We start from the raw sequence: 17,713 nt of genomic DNA on the forward strand, positions 1-17,713 counted from the left end.
GCCTATTTCCATTCTATGGAGGCCAGGCGCGAACGCAGATCTCACAATTTTATTATACAATCCTAATTAAGTTAAAACATACTTATCAAAGTATCATTATGTACATCTATATCAAAAGCACTTGTGAAAGTTCTTTTGTTAATTTTTTATTTCCATACTTTGTGGATCAGGCGTCGACGCAGACCCCACAATTATAATGAAGCACCGTAATACACAAATTTCTCTGTTTCGATACAACTTCTATCATTATATGTATTCAGTTTTTTAAAATAGTCAACCATATACGAGCCCCTTCGGGACCAGACAAACACCCACATATTCAGCTTCATATATATATATATATATATATATATATATATATATATATATATATATATATATATATTTGAAAGATTATAAATTAAATAAAAATTAAAAATAATATAAACAATCTCCGAAAACAGTCACAACAACGATAATATATAAATGATTATATATATATATATATATATATATATATAGATAGATATAGATATAGATATAGATATAGATATATAGATAAATATATATATATATATATATATATATATATATATAGATATAGATATATAGATAAATATATAAATATATATATATGCTTATATATATTCATATATGTATATATATAATTATATATTATATATATAATTATGTATATATTCATAAATATATATATATATATATATATATATATATATATATATATATATATATATATATATATAGTAAGTTATAAAATGTATATGGCGATTAAGCTACACTGAATATCCCGCGTTTCATCCACTCTAGGATTCTTCAGGCTTATGCGCATAAGCCTGAAGAATCATTTTTTAACTTACGAACTAGCTCTACCTACGTATTGAGCACTTTTGAAGTAAATACTTAAAGTTTACGCATAAATCTATACTTTCGTATATTAATTTTATGTAAATTTAGTAGTTATATATATATATATACATATATATATTTATACATATATACATTTATACGTATATATACATATATATATATATATATATATATATATATATATAAATGTTTCAGCTTTTCAGAAAACTTTTTATCCGCATTTTACATGTACGTGTAAGTACACATTAAATTTTCATATATATTACATATATATTTAGTGTTTCTCACTAGTATATGGATGTTATAAATCATAATTAGGTTCAGAAAAACCAAGAAAATAATTTCAAGAGAAATGGACTATAAGAAATAAGAAAGAAAACAGACTAAACATGAAATTGATAACTGCACTTCAGGGTGAGATCAAATACGGAAGGTGGCCCATGATACACAAATACATACACCTGTATATATATATATATATATATATATATATATATATATATACGTTTTATTTTTTATTACCGTATTTTTCTGTTAAGTTACATTATTGTTTCAGCTACCCGGCAGTTTTTTGGCCGTCTGTAGCTTCTTCAGACTTTTACAGAAGTTTCAGTTTCTGTAAAAGTCTGAGGAAGCTACAGAGTGCAAAAAAAAAAAACAGCCGGGTAGCTGAAACAATAATGTAACTCAACAGAAAAATACGGTAATAAAAAATAAAACGCATACTTGCTCTATAACAGTATTGAGCACTTTATTCAGTTTTTTATTAATTACCATTTCTACTAAATATACACATGCGTACATACATGTACATATATACACGTGTATGCGTACATACATGTATATATGCGTACACACAGGTATATATACACATTTATGTACTTCTATACATACACATGTACGTACACACACTCACACACACACACACACATATATATATATATATATATATATATACATACAGTCATGTTTGTACGTGTGTATGTATTAAATGATATAGACAATTTGTGTCTACATATATTGGTTTTTGACACTTTCCCCTTTTTCCTTGAGTAAATCTATCATAAGGGATAGCTAATTATATTCAGTCATTGCCAGGAGCACGAAATCTATTAAGAAAATTTGAAATGATTAAAACCAAACTATATAGACAGGAATTGTATATACTATTTAATGAAACACGTGTAAGGAAAGAATGCTAACTAAACACACACACACACACACACACTCGCTCACACACACGCATACACACGCATATATGTCATGTGTGTTATGAGTAGGGCTATGACAACAGCATATTATTTTCATTGTTTTTACTCTCGAGTTTATATCCGACAGTTAGACACAGTTAATTAATGAGAGCCGTATCACTTTATAGAATAGCGTATACGATGTCAACAGATACAGACTTGAGAATCAAAACAATGAAAATATGCTGTTGTCCTAGCTCTAGTTAAGAGATAGCTGTTTTCTTTTGTTTTATCTCTCTTTCTTTATCTTTGTCTCTCCATATTACTTTCTCTCTTCTCATTTCTCTGTCTCTCCATTTTTACCACTACGTAATATCCATATTTATATCTAAATTAGATCATATCACACATTCTTCTTTCCCTTTTCCTCTTTCATCCTTTCTCTAACTTTCATCCTTTCTCTAACTTTCATGTTAACCCATACCTCTATATAACTCCAAATCTCTACCCCCGTTTGTCATATTCCAAACACCATGCAATCAACCAGAGCATGCAGAGAGTGTGCCTCACGGACCATACTTCTGCTTATTGTGGCCAATTCCCCTGTCTCCTCTCTCCTCGCCGTTACTGGTTTGTACAAATGAAAGCCTCGTTCCCAATGCTAATAATTCACGCATGCGCACTAAATAAATTTGACAAGCTTAACACCATTGTCGAAAATGCTTCAGACATCCTCAGCTTATTGTTGTTGGTGATTTTGTCCACAGGTTTTGTACATTTTCATGAACTTCCGGCGGAAGTCACTAATCCAGTTACTACTAACCGGTAAGAATGGCAATAGAAAGAATTTTGTGAATAAATATATCATATTAACATTAATGTAGGCAGACAAGTAAAATTACTATTTCAAACTTAAAAATGGCCAAACGACGGAAATATCAATTAAAACTTTAGCCTGACAAACTAACTAAAATGTTAACCAAGTTGAAGTTTAAAAGACCAACGAAAATGTCAATTAAAATTTAAGCCTGGCAAACCAAGGAAAATACCAATTGAAATCTAAGCCTAAAAGATAAATATGAATACTAATTCAAGGTACTAGTGCACTTATTGATCTGTGCTGAAATAAGAAAGCCATTCTTAACATTGGAAGGGGAGAGTGTTTTGTACCTATTCTGTACTTTAACTTTACAATTTAATAAAATAAAGATATAAAACTTTAATTAAACTTGAAAATACTTTTGTAAAAAATAGCGCGGATCAATAAGTGCACTAGCACCTAATTCAAACTAAAGTCTAACGGACTGATGAAAATATTATTTGAAATTTAAGCCAAACAAAGAATATACGCCATAATCATATTCACACACCGGTTATGTAGATCATCGAAGTTAAGCAACGTTAAAACTGGCCAATATTAAAACCGGTGACTATTTGGTAATACCAGCTCCTGTAAGTGCTCGGAGCCTGGAGAGAGATGGGCGTCGTCAGGATATTCTTGCCCAAGACACGCTGCATGAAATAATACAGAGCCCCCACGATCCCGGAGGACAACCAATGACGAAAATGCTAATCAAAACTTTGACTGACAGACCAACGAACTACTAATTAAAGATTAAGCTTGACAAACTGACGAAAATGCAAATTCGAACTTAAACGTAACAGACTGACGAAATAAATATAATGATCCTTGGTTGTACCTAAAATGAAATCTCTTCCTTCATTTTAATCTGAGACGATTAATAGACACAGTCAAAATTTATACTGGCATGCTGACAGACAGCGCCTTCAATAGAGATGCGAGGATGCATTTCAAAATACACGTGATGTAAGTGAAAATTCGTGTGGATTTGGTGGGTTGTAGTATTCTGTGTTTCTGTGTTTGTGGGTTTGTTCGGTGGAGAAATATAAACAAAAAATGGTGTTGCATTCCATATTGAATGTTGCTTATTTTTTAATGATATGCTTTGACAATCGTAAAGTAATTATAACATGTTTTCATCGCATGTGTTTATATATATATATATATATATATATATATATATATATATATATATATATATATATATATATATATATATGAAGTATATACATATATATGCAGATAAAACATTAAAAAAAAGTATTGTAAAATGCTTAACGTAACACAATTTATTGTTTTGACGTTCATTTCGGCATCACGTAATGTACATTTACACCAGTCCTGGAACGACGCGCAACTGTTCTTTTGCGTATGCAAACTTCCACGTGCGTATTTCGCGGCTATATTTTGAAAGTCTGCTTTATTCTTCAGCTTTTTTCTTTGCTTGCTTTTTTTCACCTGAAGATGATTAAGTAAAGAATCGAAAACGTTCGCGCTACATAGAAAACCTATATTATTTTCATTAGTTTTTAACGCAAAAAGATCATTAGAAAAATTGCAGGAAGATTCTGTTATTTTTATTAGTTGTTGTTTAAACGAAAAAAAAATGTTGCATAAATACGCAATATATATATATATATATATATATATATATATATATAGTAATTTATAAAATATATATGGCGATTAAGCTACACTGAATATTCTGCGTTTCATCCACTATAGGATTCGTCAGGCTTATGCGCGAATTCTGTGGTTGCTTCTTGTTTTTATATATGTTGAGGATTTCTAGTTAGCCAATCAGCTTTCTAGTATCCACCGCGCCCCTTCCTATCAGCCAATGGGCATGCATTTTATCGAACAAAGGATCTGTTTTAGAACTAGGTTAGTGGTTTAAGGTAGACGTTTTCCTTCCTTTCTTTTTTTTATATATATAAATATACCTATGTGTACACACATACATGCACATATATATGCATATATATATATATATATGTGTGATCTTTTATGTATATTCATGTTTATTTAATTTATTTATTTGTTTGTTTTCTATTGTTATTGCTAGTTTTAAAGCTATTTTGTATCGCTATCCTAGAGTAAGTTTTATTTTGTGAACACAGTTATTTGCTATTTCTCGTCTACAGTTTAATAGATTTTGAGGTTCTTTAAAGTACAGGATAGCAAATTTTTCATGGAGGCATAATTTACTGGGTCGTCTAAATTTAACAAAATCATACACAAAGAAATGAAAAAATTAGGTCTAAAAGCGGACGTATCAGCTAACATAAAAATAACAAACTTCCTGGACGTCACGTCAAACTTAGATAAACACACATATAAACCATACTTAAAAGATAACGCTACTCCAATTTACGTAAACCCTAAGTCCAACCACCCACCATCAATTATAAAATACATTCCTAACTCGATCGTAAGTAGACTCAGTAATAACTCAAGCGATGAAAATGCATTTAACAGGTCAACCAATATCTACGAAACAACCCTAAAAAATAGTGGATACAAAAATATCGATATCAAATATAAGCAACAAAACACCAACAACTATAATAAAATTAAAAATACAAGAAAATGAACTATAATTTGGTATACGGCCCCATACAATCAAATGTTAAAAACAAAACTTGGCAAGGAATTCCTAGATCTTATTGAAAAACACTTTCCCGCAACCAACCCCTTACACAAAATCTTCAATAAAAATACCTTGAAGTTATCTTACAGTTGTTGCGAAAATTTAGAGATGATAATTAAAGCACATAATAACAAAATACTAAATGAAAACAATGTAAACAACAACAAAATAAAAAAGTAGACACCATGACAGAAATAAAACCAACACTAGCAGAAATAATAATAATAATAATAATAATAATGATGATAACAATAATAATAATAATAATGATAATAACAAACACACCCCAAACAAGAACAACCATACCATAAATATAAATACTAATAACGAACAAGATAAATGCAATTGTAAACACCGCACACTTTGCTCAGTCCGAAATAAATGTCTAACAAAAAGTGTAGTTTATCAAGCAACAATATTTGCGAAAGAAAACCCGAATAACAAGAAATATTACTTAGGAATGACTTCCTTAGATTTCAAAACCCGATACTATGACCACAAAAGTACATTTAAAAATAAAAAACACCGTATAAAAACAACACTAGCGAATAAATACTGGGAACTCAAAGAAAGCGGGACATTCGCCGATAGTCCAATGGAAAATAATGAGACAAGCTACCGGGTGCAGACATTTAGACGACCCATGTAAATTATGCCTCCATGAAAAATTTGCTATCCTGTACTTTAAAGAACCTCAAAATCTATTAAACTGTAGACGAGAAATAGCAAACAACTGTGTTCACAAAATAAAACTTACTCTAGGATAGCGATACAAAATAGCTTTAAAGCTAGCTATAACAATAGAAAAAATCAAATAAATAAATTAAATAAACATGAATATACATAAAAGATCACACATAGATGTATATATATGTAGATATATATATATATGTGTGCATGTATGTGTGTACACATAGGTATATTTATATATATAAAAAAAAGGAAGGAAAACGTCTACCTCAAACCACTAACCTAGTTCTAAAACAGATCCTTTGTTCGATAAAATGCATGCCCATTGGCTGATAGAAAGGGGCGCGGTGGATACTAGAAAGCTGATTGGCTAACTAGAAATCCTCAACATATATAAAAACAAGAAGCAACCACAGAATTCGCGCATAAGCCTGACGAATCCTATAGTGGATGAAACGCAGAATATTCAGTGTAGCTTAATCGCCATATATATTTTATAAATTACTGACTAGCTCTACCTACGTATTGAACACTTTTGAAGTAAATACTTAAAGTTTACGCATAAATCTATACTTTCGTATATTAAATTTATGTAAGTAAATGAAGTGGTTATATATATATAACTACTTCATTTACTTACATAAAATTAATATACGAAAGTATAGATTTATGCGTAAACTTTAAGTATTTACTTCCAAAATGCTCAATACGTAGGTAGAGCTTGTTAGTAAGTTATAAAATGTATATGGCGATTAAGCTACACTGAATATTCCGCGTTTCATTCACTCTAGGATTATTCATGCTTATGCGCGAATTCGCGCATAAGCCTGGAGAATCCTAGAGTGAATGAAACGTGGAATATTCAGTGTAGCTTAGTCGCCATATACATTTTATAACTTACTATATATAAAGATATATATTGAAATTTAAGCTACATAGAATATTCCACGTTTAACCCTCATAAGAATTATACATGTAAACATCTTCAGTAAACTTAAATCGAATGTGAATATTTCTATTTCTACGATAATCTCAACAAAATAAAATTAACCCAAGAAAGAAAATTGAGCTTTTTATATAAAGACACAATTAAAGACTAAATTATATTTTGCATGAATTTATTGTTCGACAGGATTCTCAAATAAGAAATATTAAAATTACGTAAATTTCAGTAATACTTTTTCGAGTATCCTGTCGAACAATACATTTATGTAAAGCATAATTTATAGTATTAAACTAGTAACATTTTGTTGATAACATCGGATGGAAATCCCATCTGACGAGTTGATGGGAGGAAATTTTCTATGAAAACATCAAATCATAGAATTGTCACTCCATTAACAAAACGGCTGTAATGAAGAGATCTAAGGTGTTATCTGAGAGAACCAGGAGTTATATAAGAGAAAAATATGACTTTGAATTTTAATATAATCTTGTACTATATATATATATATATATATATATATATATATATATATATATATATATATATATATAATGTTATGTCTTATATGCTGATTTGACTTCAGTCAAAAATCAAGTCTCAAATCAGTCTCAAAAATCAATAGGGCCCTTACTGGGGTTAAGACTTGCTCACTATAAAAGATACATAAATATATAAATATTTCATTACAGTTTTCTTTCAACACTGAAACATTTAATTAGTAAAACATATTAAGAATATTAATGTTCCTCTTGTTTATTGAACAGTTAACTACGTCATAGTTAATCTTTCTTTCGGTACGTTGGTCTTACTGGATAAAGAAACAAGAAGTGTCTAGTCTGGTGGAGTATCCCGCCTAGTATTGTTACTATAGATAACATCACAGAGAAATTGTACTAATATTTGAATAAGCCAGGGTAGATTGTAATAATGGGAAGATTTTTTGGGGGCTTCGAATAGTATACTATTTTAGTAGAGTTTATTTATATTATTATTATTATTATTATTATTATTATTATTATTATTATTATTATTATTATTATTATACAGCAACCTTAGCCATTCGAGGGCAGTGTCTTGCAAGTATTCAAAAAGCATACACTTATCTTAAAAATCTGAATTTCCATCAACTTCCTCAACTTCCACTCTAATAGGAGATACTAGTGTGTGCGCATGTGAAATAATATTACCAGAGAAATTGAGTACAGATAAGAAGATAGGGAGGTACGTGTATTTACTCGTCTCTATGAATACTTGTGATTAAAAAAACATCCATTTATACAAACCTAGCATGGAAACCCGATGTTGCTCGGGATTGAATGATGGTCAACGAATATTTCACACTTCAGTATTTTTATTATCATTTGAAATCCAGTCAGTAACTTAGTCTAAAATATATGTTACGCTACATTGAGCTACAGATGACTACTGTTTCTTTTATAAACATATTTTATATAAACTTCTTTACAGTTAACGAAAAAAAAAAAAGAAGAAATTTACGTGCGGGGTTTTAATCTACAGACCACGTTATGCGAAAAAACCCCAAAAAACAAAAATACGCTATCAACTTACCCACGGTAGAATTTTCACGGCCCGATATTCTATCATAGTTGCTAAGCGACGAGATTGAAAAAAATGGCTTTACCGATTATAGATAAATTAAAATAACGGTTTCAATTATCGATTATCGGAAAATATCGGGGGTGTTCTGAGACAAAACTTAACTAAGGCACTTCCAGACTTATACAGCAAAGTTATTTTACGTCAAGTGTGTGAATTCCATATAGATAATAACGAGGATAATAATGATGCTGATTTAATTTGAATGAAATAAAATACGCATCAAGTTCGCCTGAAAGCCAAATCACAACGTAATATTAGGAAAATAAACAAATATTTTACTTGTTTGAAATTTATAACATAAATATATTTTTGGAGCTATACTCCATCCTCAGTATGTTATTTTCTTTCTTTTGTCTTTTTTTTTATTACATTTCACCCCAAACAAGGCACATTGCCACTTTGGTGTACGGGGCTACTAGCAGGCGCAACGACTACTGGGGTACTATGTAATGATTTGGGCAGAAAGATGTCGGTTCACGTTACACTTGAACTTCTGCATGTCAGTACAGTCGGGAAGCAGGAACCTCGAAGGAATTCCAAAGTCTAGCGGTTCTGGGGAAGAAACTACTGGAGTAGAAAGATCTTTTACATATCTACTGTGTTGGGGTTGGATTTAGTTGCCTGTCGGGTTTGTCGAGGGTGTTTACGTCGTGGGGGCACAAGTGCTTGCAGTTCGTCAGAGCATTCTCCATTAAAATACTTGAACAGGCAGAGGGATGCAACATTTCGTTTATGGGACAGAGGCTGATGTTTAGATGCCAGTTCAGAGCCTATCAGATTGGAAACTCTCTTTTGAATCTTGTCTAGGAGCGAGAGGCCAGTAGCAGATGCACCAACCCAAATATGACAGCAATACTCCATACATGACCGAATGGTTGCCTTATAGAGGTACAGAGTACTTTCGGGTGTTAGTAGTTTTCTAGCACGGTAGAGAGAGCCCACCTTCTTTGCAGCGGCCTTGGCAATGCTTTCAATGTAATTGTTCCAACTTATGTTTCCTATAAACGTTAGGCCAAGGAGTTTGAAAGATGTACTCTCAGATAAAGAGTCGTTGGCCATTGTTATTGGTGGTAGAGAAAGTTTCTTGTAATTATTGAAGGAAACTAGTTTAATCTTGGCGGCATTGAACGTGGCCATCCATTTTTGTCCCCATTTCACTACAAATTGGATGTCTTCCTCTAGTGTTTCTGCCATTTCTTTAGATATGTGTTCATTTGTTTTCCTGTCGTGACTGTTATAAAGTGTGGTGTCATCAGCATATATACCCATTTCAGAGGCAATTTTGTTGGGGAGGTCATTTATAAATATTAGGAACAACAGAGGTCCAAGTATAGACCCTTGGGACACTCCCGCATTCATATCATATTGTTTAGATGTACGACCGTCGAGGACAACCTGGATTTTTCTCTTATCTAAGAAGGATTTAATTATGTTTAGTATTCTACCAGTGATAGCGTATGATCTAAGCCTTAGATATATCTAGAGCTATCGCTCTGCCCTCCCCGGCTTTGTCCAGTGAATGGTATATACGTTCAGAGATTACAGTTAGGATGTCTGCTGCGGAACGGGCTTGTCTAAATCCATATTGTTGGTCAGTTAGAAGTTTAGCATCTGTAAGGTGATGGATTAGAGCATGGTTAATTATGGTCTCAAATATTTTGGCAAAAAGTAGGAGGAGGCTAATGGGGCAATAATTTAATGGGTCAGTTCTTTCGCAAGAATTCTTGAATACTGGTACCACAGAAGCAGTTTTCCAACAGCCCGGAAAGCAAGATTCATTAAGGCATTTGTTGTAGAGTTTGGAGAGAACTAGAGCTACTTCGGCTGAGCACTTTTTTAATAGCACAGCTGGGTTAAGATCGGGTCCACATGCTTTTGAAGTGTCAAGATTTTTTATGATATCATACAGCTAAGAAGGGGTGATTTTCAGATCGTCTAGTGTTGCGTCTGTCCGCATAGGAAAATCAGGTAGGAGGTGGTTGGAGGGTTCGGTGTGGAGTTTAAAGCAAACCGACTGGCAAGCATGTTAGCCTTCTCGGTTGCTGAGCAAACAACCTCGTGATTGTTGGTTAGTGGGGGAATTGTTGATTGCCCATTATTTACTACACTGTTGTAGATTTTCCAGAAGTCACGGGTTTCTAATTTTTGTGCTTCGATGCGGTTTTTGTTGTTTCAGTAAATTCTTTCAGCTCCCGCCCTTTCTTTCTTAACGTTACTTCTAGCTTCTATATACTTCTGTCTGTTTGAACTGGACTTATGTCGGTTAAATCTGCGGTATGCATGCTGCCTTTGAGCAATGGCAGTTGCGCAAGTCGAAGTACACCATTGGGGAGAGTGAGGCTTGCTATAAAATTTCCGCATGGGGACATCTGCTTCAATTGCATATATATTTGCAATATATTTTCTTTTGTTGTAAGGTTGGAGAAAGAAAAGTAAAGCTCTGTACATTTTGAAGAAAATTTGTACATTTTGAAGAAAATCTGTTCAGTCGTTTCGGAGTCTATAAAGAACGAACTCGCACTCACAGACAAAGTTGCATTTATATAATTGTAGATATAATTTTGTTACAAATTTTAATATGCTTTGATCAAATATTTCGACGTCATCATGCCAGTATTTTTTTCGTTCTCATTAGTTCCATAAAATGAAGGCATAAAGAAGAAACGTGCTCAAGCTTACTGAAATAGTGACTGAAACTTTTTTGTAAATGTGTAGCCAAATTATGTTTTTATGAAATTGATGAAAAAGCTAAAGTAAGTAAAGAAGAAAATTACGCAGTAACGTTTTGTCTGAGACGGGAATTTCATCGAAATAATTATTAATGAATTTTGGCTCAAACCCATTGTAGTAAAATAAAATAAAATATGCATCAAGTGCGCTTGAAAGCCAAATCACAATGTAATATTAGAAAAATAAACAAATGTTTTACTTCTTTGAAATTTACAACATAAATACATTTCGGCGTTATACTCCATCTTCAGTATGTTGTTTTCTTTCTTTTTTTCTTTTATTCTTTCTTTCAATGCTGTAAAGTTGGAAAGGGAAAACTTAAGAGCCGCGCGTTTAATCTCAGCGGTTGTATTTTGAAATGTTGGAACAGTGCGTAGGCAACGCGAGAATAACATCAAAGGTGAGGGTTACACATTGACACGTTGATTTAATTTGAATAAAATAAAATACACATAAAGTGCGCTTGAAAGCCAAATCACAACGTATTATTTGGAAAATAAACAGATAGTTTACTTGTTTGAAATGTATAGCATAGCTATATTTCGGAGCTGTACTCCATCCCCATTATGTTATTTTCTTTCTTTCTTCTCTTCTTCCTTGTCATGTTGTAACGTTTGAGAAAGAAAAAGTCTGTTTGTAAAGAGCCGTTAAAAACTTATTCTATTTATTTTCGTCAAACTCCACAGCATTACTATCCTCGTTGTTCTTACTATCATTATTACTAGTAGTAGTTGTAGTAGCAACAGCAGTAGTAGAAGTATTATTCTTATTATTATTATTATTAGTAGTAGTAGTAGTAGTAGTAGTAGTAGTAGTAGTAGTAGTTATAGTGCTGGTAGTATTAACTTTTGGTTTCACTACAGTTTCTTCGTTTGTGTTTAGCGTCGTGGGGTGTTCTCATTGTCCCCTTTGTATTGACATAAATACTTGAAAAAAAACATATTTGAAAAAAAAAAGAAAGAAAGCAACATACTGAGGATGGAGTATAACTCCGAAATATATTATGTTATGAATTTTAAACAATTAAAATGTTAATTTATTTTCCTAATATTACGTTGTTTATTTTCCAAATATTACGTTGTTATTTGGTTTTAAGCGCACCTGATGCGAATCTTATTTCATTCAAATTAAATCAACGTTCCTATACGGAACTCACACCCTTGGCATTGTAGTAAACTTCATCAATTCTGATCACTTGTAAAACATTACGCAGACGTATATCTTTTAACCACTCTATGTTCGACAGCTGCTCAGTAGAAGATATTATCTGCCTAATCTCTTTTCGTTATTCTTTTATCGCTATTCTGATATTCAATGCAGTGCATTTTGTAGCAGACCTGGTGATCGGATGACCTGCTGACACCTGACCTAAGTCTTATAATGAGCTGTAATTTATCGCTCAGAGAGTCAAGCGAAAACAAATATAACAAAATTATAAATATGATTTTCTTAGGCTATTTTTTCGCGTTGTTCTTTATTTATCCTCAACAAGACGACTAAATATAATTAAAGACCAGACATTATTAAACGATATATCGATAATGGACATAGAGAAAATTATGTGGTTGATTGTTGCGTGTGATTGTTGATCAATTATCACTGTGTCTATTGCCGAAACTCTACATATATTTTGCATACGTTTGGTAAGTAGATTTAATAGTTTTATATGCAATATTTTCAAAACAAATCATCTGTACACGGTAGTTTTATTTAACCATATCCGTGTCTCGAACAGATACAACCACTCAGTGTCGGAGTGAACATAGAAATAGTATACTGCGTCAAAACAGTTATCTGTTTTTGTGTGTGTATGCCGGCTAAAAGTAAAAAACAACTAAAGAAATACACACAAAGTTGGTATTTTCTAGATCGTCATTATGTTACACCGTAGCGGTTTAATTGTGTATATACACTGCATTGTTATACTGCGTATGTATATGATAAAGGGCCCATCTGAATGTGTATACGTGTCACTAGATGTCTATAGTGGTTCTTCACTAAATGAACCCTAGCTTATCATGTTGCAGTCAAGATGTGTGTTCTAACATTTTGTTAATGTATAATTAACTATTCTCTTTCGCCCTTTTAACCTTGACATGATTGTTAGTAGTGTCTATTTTAGTGTGTGTATGGGGGTGAGTGTATGTGTGTATTTGTGTGTGTGTCGACATGTAAGACAAACACATAAACGCGGCATACCTGATTTTGCTGCTGTCGTTTGGGAGGTTTCTTCTCTCATCTTGAGGGAGTTGATTCTCGTGACAAGAAGACGCATGCAATTAACTCAAGACGATGATTTGTTTTTTTTTTTACAGTTACTTATTCACTACCAGAGAGTCTAGAAGAGAAGCGATCGACAATCTTTACTTGAGTGGCTAGTTCTTACACGCCCCCCCTTTGAGAGGAGACCCCTTAAGCTCATCTTCTTTTTTGACGTCCTCATCTACACTCCCGATTTTCTCAGCTAACTAGAACACATGATCACGTACACGTACTTCCGGGTCAGCTATCAGACAGTCTTCCGGTGCAACTGATCGGTCACCGAGTTTGATATGACTTTGACATGTATTAATAATATATCAAAACAGCTTATACTTTCCCGTTCACCACGCCAGTCATATAGATAGATCCATAGATAAATAGATAAAAAATGGATAGATAACTAGATTGATAGATATATATTAATTTATTTCTATTTCGAACAATTATTCTCGTCTTTATAAAGATGAGAATAATAGTCCAAAATAAAAATAAATTAATATATATAATGTTCATCTCAAAAATGAATTTTTTTTTACACAGGCATCACCACATTATCAAGGACAAGAGACCACTCAAGGATAAGGGTTAAAGAGTGTACAGTAGACATTGGACAATATAGTACTCATTAGTAATGAAAATTCGGTAAATTTGATAACTTATATGAAACGGCTCATCAAGAACTTATTTACGTTAGACTTGAACACAACCATATTGTAGTCAGCCGGAAAGCAGGAAAACGGAAGACAATTCCACAGGCGTGCAGTTCTAAGAAAGAAGCTTTGTTCATGGAATCTACGTTTAGATTTAGGCACAGATAAAGAGTTGGGGGAATTATTGATAGTGTTTTCAGCTAGACGAGTGTTTTTTGTGAAAGTTAGACGAGGGAGGACCATAGACTGAAGCTCAGTCGAACACTTTCCATGAAAATAACGATAAATCAGAGACAAACTCGCAACATCTCTTCTGTGAGATAGAGGTTGCAGGGAAGAGAAAATAAAATCTCCTACGAGGCTACGAAGTCTATTTTGAACTCTATCAAGGCAGGACAAGTCCTTTCTAGCAGCTCCTGCCCAGATGTGGCAACAGTATTCCATCCTTGGACGTACCTGGCTCTTATATAGATAGAGAATTGCATCAGCAGTGAGATATCTACCGGATCGATAGAAAGACCCCACCATTTTTCCAGCGGCCTTGGCAACAGATTTGATGTACGTGTTCCATTTAAGATCAGGAGTAATGGTCAAGCCCAAAAGCTTGTCAAAACTTGAGGCCTCCTGAAGACGAGAACCATTCATTTCAATTGATGCCAGATGTGGATCAGAATGTTGATGATCTAAAGAGAGAGGCTTGGTTTTAGATGCATTAACAGTAATCAATCAAGGAATGATATATATATACCAATCGGTACGGACCCGACTATGGAAGATCAGACATTAAATAAACGTGGATTTATACGATCAAAAAATACAACCTTGATCGCCCTTCGGGGCCCGTGGTTCAGTTGATAGAGACGTTGAATCTATACGGTCCCAGATGGACATTGTCTGAAGATAGCGGTTTCAATTCTACCCAAAGCGTGCCAGAGGTTTACGTGGTGAGGCGACAACAACTACGGATGGCAGTGATTGCTGAGAATGCAGTTAGGAGATTCGAAGTTCTTATCCGTCGCGGTTACCACCTGACGAAGGCCAGAGCAATAGTTGGCCGAAACGTCGTGAAAAACAACAACCAATAAAGATGAAAACAACAACTAATAAAGATGAGAATAATAGTCCGAAATAAAAATAAATGAATTTGTATATAATGCTCATCTCAAAAATGAATTCCAATTAAGGAATAATATATTTATATATCAATAGATATATCGATAATACACAAAGATATATAGATATATCAGCAGATGAATAACAAAGGGGTTCTTGCGTTTCACCTACTATATAACAAGCGTGCCAATAACGAAGAAGATGATCTTAAGGGGTCTCCTCTCAAAGGGGGGGGCGTGTAAGAACTAGTCACTCAAGTAAAGATTGTCGATCGCTTCTCTGCTAGACGTGATGCCTGGTAGTGTATAAACAGCTGTAAAAAAAAACAACCCATCGTCTTGAGTTAATTGCATGCGTCTTCTTGTCACAAGGATCAATGAATAATCTCTAAAGTTTAGAAAAATGTATTCAATCTTTAACTCTAAACTAATGTAGATTTCGTCAAGAGACGTCAGTTTTTCAACCAGTTTATGTGCTTACAAAAAAGAAGTAACTCCTCTTATATCAACTTATTAGTCCCCCGACAAAAGGAGGGTGAACCTTTAAAATCACGCTTATCCGTTCGTCTGTTCGTCCGTCTGTCTGTCCGCACTTTCTTCAATAACTACGCCTTGGATTTTTTTGAAATTTTGCACAAACATTAAACATGAAACATTAAACATGATATGAGCAAAAAAGTAACAGAACAGATTTTCCGGGAAAACTCCGGTTGCCCCTTAGGTGTGCCTTTCGGGTTAAAATGACTAAAATCGAAACGCTGTGCTTATTAAAAAAATGATGCATTGGATTTTTATAAAACTTTCTGAAAAGTTGTAACTAACTGATTTCTATATAGTTTTGTTTGTCTATACTTCGCGATAAGTCTTGTGTGTGCCCTAGGGGTTCTTTTAGGACTAATAAAATTACTCCATTTTTGGGACTATGTTAAAATAGTGGTCCAAAATGTTCTGTGTATGTTTATTTAGCAGTTGTACACAAGCCCAAATGTTACAACAATACTCCAGGCATGGACAAATGGTGGCCTTATAAGGTGCAGGATACTTTTAGGCATAAGTAACTTTCTAGCATGGTAGAGAGAGCCCACCTTCTTCACAGTAGCCTTGGCAATGCTCTCAATGTATCTGTTCCAACTCATTTTCCCTTTTAATAAAAAAAGTTACAATTTTGTCCTAGGAAATACCGGGTAGCATTGCAAGTAGTTGATAGAATACAGAGCGAGCCCCCCCCCCAAAAAAAAATACATAGAAAATATATCTAGAACATATACTGTAGAACGGAGAAAAAAGTCCAAACACCCTCGTGTTTTGACGTGATGTTTGGAATATAATAAACTAACTATAACCAAAGTTTCATTTCATTCGGACAAAAAACTAAGAACCGGGGCCTAATTAGAGGTGTATTACTGTAGATTCACCAAATTCCCGAAGACAATACATTACCATCAGATGTTAGATAATTCTATTTGAGAGATATATCGATAATAAATTAAAACAAATATATAATTACCGTTCAGATTTCATTGTAGTTTCATCATGAGTGTCTTCGAAAGGTCGCTCATGACATTATCGTGAAAGTACAATAAAATGTTATAGTTAAATACATTATATTATCACTTATATTGATTTGGGGGGGATTTTGTCAGACATTTGTGTTTGTAATCATTCTAAAAATAAAGAACTAACACATACGACAAATCCATCGAAATATAAAATACGAGACAACCCACCAACTACAAAAAGAAAAAAAGTAAATCATAAGCTAAACGTTTTGCTTTCGATTGGTGGTTAGGGTAAAGGTTAGGTTTAGGGTTAGTATTTTTTAAAAAACTTTTTATCTCATTACTATGTGTTGGGTCCAATAAAAAATAAAAATAAATTAAATACAAATACAAAATCTCAGACGGTCTGCTTATATATATATATATATATATATATATATATATATATATATATATATATATATATATTACACAGTGATCACCACTTATCAAGTCCCGGAAGCCACTCAGGGATAAGGGTTATTTCAAGTACATTACGTTAGTGAGGAGATTTGCTGAAGTGTTTACTTAAGGGGGCGGTACATTAGGAATTTGTTAACATTGGACTTGAAGACATCCAAGTTGTAGTCCGGAGG

General features: G+C 33.0%; 1 protein-coding gene across 4 annotated transcripts in view; it reads left to right on the forward strand.

Moving 5' to 3' along the window:
* The window catches only part of LOC145239969 (uncharacterized), a 1,025,820-nt gene that overhangs the window by 304,210 nt on the left and 703,897 nt on the right, over positions 1-17,713 (forward strand). The window lies entirely within an intron of this gene.

Source organism: Euprymna scolopes, chromosome 19 (assembly GCF_053919585.1).
Source record: "Euprymna scolopes isolate OS-2025 chromosome 19, ASM5391958v1, whole genome shotgun sequence".
NCBI lineage: Eukaryota > Metazoa > Mollusca > Cephalopoda > Sepiida > Sepiolidae > Euprymna > Euprymna scolopes.